The sequence below is a fragment of the Montipora foliosa genome, chromosome 9 (assembly GCF_036669935.1).
Source record: "Montipora foliosa isolate CH-2021 chromosome 9, ASM3666993v2, whole genome shotgun sequence".
Lineage (NCBI taxonomy): Eukaryota > Metazoa > Cnidaria > Anthozoa > Scleractinia > Acroporidae > Montipora > Montipora foliosa.
Window position 1 is genome coordinate 22,095,145 of NC_090877.1, and position 2,500 is coordinate 22,097,644.

The following is a 2,500-nucleotide window of genomic DNA, read 5'->3' on the forward strand; positions in this document are numbered from 1 at the left end:
AGATGGAATGAGCGAGGAAATTAGATGCTCTGAAGTCGGCGTCAGTTCTATCAAAAAACCCAGTGTTGATTTTGAGGTAGGGTATAAATTTTCTTGTTTTAGAATCATGCATTGTTGGAAATTTGTATGTATTTGAGGCTTGAGCCATCGTCGTTCTAAACTGTGTGAGAACAGATTTTCCTGGCTTAATTAATGCACAACATGTTTAGAGATCGTTCTTCTCATGTTGTAGTTTGACCCTCAAGAAAGCGACCAGGAGAGCATCCTCCTCAGAAACAGCCATTGCACAACCGCATCGGGCTCCAAAGGAAACTTTGTCAGTTGCTCCATATATTGTTAGATGTTGACAGGATGAATGTTGATGCAACTGTTCGTCTTTCCCAGAAACCTGGAACGGCTGGCCATGGAATATTTTTTGGTCAAACATTAAAGGATGACAAAGAGGAAAATGAGGACATTCATGAAAAAGGAAATGTTTTATTGTTTGTCACATAATGGACTGGAAAACTGTAAATAGTCTGTCCTTAAAATTAAAAATATAATTTTAGTTCACCATGTCACTGAAAGTTGCCCTTGGTAGACAGGTACTTCAGGTATCGTAATGTTTCAGAACATATCTTAACATAAAATAAGTCACCAATGCTTACCTTCTGAAATAAGATGTCAATCCATTTGTTTTTTGGGGGTTCTTGTTCAGAGAAATGCTGCTTATCTTGTGAAGATAGCCCCCTGATAGTCAAATTGCTCACATGACAGTACTTTCAGAAGTAGTGAAATTTCAGGAGATAAAAATGTGCTGTACACGTTGGTGTTTTAAGGTATTGGTGGCGCCCACGACAAGCCAAGACAGGAATTTTTGAAAATGGCACAGAGAAAAATAAAAGCAAACTGTCAGGTCCAAGTGCAGCTGAGGCCAGAGCCAACTAATGGCAAGGACAAAAATACCATAGCCATTGACTTGAACCATGGTAATGGATGGTTTCATTGTTACATTGCCAGAGAATTCACAGGTTTATTGCATACACTAATTGAAAATGAGAAATTGTTGACATACAGGTAACTGTCCACCACATTATGGTTTTTTGTGTGTGCAAAAATTGGATATAACCCTTTAATTTCAATACTAAGAAAGGAAAAGTGGGAAAGTATGTTATGACAAGGTGCCACAGTGCTCGGTGAAATAATATTAAGAATTGCTTAAGATTGTCTTACAACTACTCGCTATTTGTATCTGTAACAATACTGTTGATTTTGTTTAATTTACTGGTATCAACTATTTGTAAGTATAAAATCTATGAACAATTTTTTTATTGTACATGTACTGAGTCTCTTAGAAACTTAACTTTCCGTGGTAGACATAGTGTGTAGTGCACTGTAAGTGCACTACACAGTACGTCATCAGGTTACAAGAGTGTAAAAACTGTATATCATTCAATATTTATTTATTTTTTGTTATCCATAAGGGAGGCTAACAAAATCTGCACCTTGCTTGGTTTGCACTTTTTGAGCATTAAAATAGAACTTTTGGTCCTTTTTTTCTCACAGAAAGTCGATTATTTGGAGCTCACCCATTCAAATACTAACCCTGCTGGACAGGGCTTAACTGCAATGAGATTTTGTCTTGGAAAGGTATCAGGCTTTTGGTGATATAGAAATTTCAAGGAACTTGAAAATGGTCAACATGTCAGCCTCAAATCAATGTTTCTCCATTCTCTTTTATTTTCTTCAATCTTTCTGGGTTTAGTATTATACTAGTAACCACATGTCTTTTCAGGGGGGCTATTTACGTAAGACATCTACCATGGCACTACAATGATACACGGTACCAAAACAATATTGTGTATTGTTAGGGCTACATATTAGGCAAAGACAAGTTGAATCTCCTGAAAAACAAAATGCAGCTCAGTTGACAGTTATGGAATAAAGCACTGTGTTACTGCACTCAGTCTGAGGTCGCTCGTTTTCACTCCTTCCTCTCCCCATCTGATGTACCTCATTGGAAAGCTTGTTCTTGATGCCATTGCAACTGAGAAGCCCTTAATAACATGCATAAGTGGTGGACTATGGAAAGATATACATGCAGGTATTCCTCTGCAAGAACTTATAGCAGTACCGATGTTTGGAGCATTAATTTTGCAAGATTTTTGGGGAAGATTTGCAAAAAGAAATATTGTCCCAAAATTGAGAGCATGTTGTTTGGTCTCAGAACTCTGGAAAACAAATTATGGGCAGGAATTTCCTGAAACACTGTCGTTTGTATCAAGCACAGGTTGAGTTAAGATAATTCAAAATCAGTAAAGAAAACTTTATTTGCACTGACCAACATATTTTGATTATCTGTAACATCTGGTTCAGCAGCTCAATTCAATGAAGCTGTGTACTAATAATGCACCTATCAATGTTAAGCCCCAGGGAGGGGGGGGTGGGGCTAACCATGGGAGTTTGATCGTGAGGTCTGTCCACAGGGTAAGGATTTTGATCGTATGTGACGTCCCCAGGC

General features: G+C 37.8%; 1 long non-coding RNA gene across 1 annotated transcript in view; it reads left to right on the forward strand.

Annotated features, from left to right (window-relative positions):
- LOC137971015 (uncharacterized) overlaps nt 1-1,254 on the forward strand; it is a 3,730-nt gene extending 2,476 nt beyond the window's left edge. The window contains exons 3-4 of the long non-coding RNA XR_011116902.1: nt 1-76; nt 233-1,254. The exon at nt 1-76 is cut by the window's left edge and continues 1,020 nt beyond it. This is a non-coding gene — a long non-coding RNA (uncharacterized lncRNA). The remainder of the gene's footprint in view (nt 77-232) is intronic.
- The last annotated feature ends 1,246 nt before the right edge of the window (nt 1,255-2,500 follow it).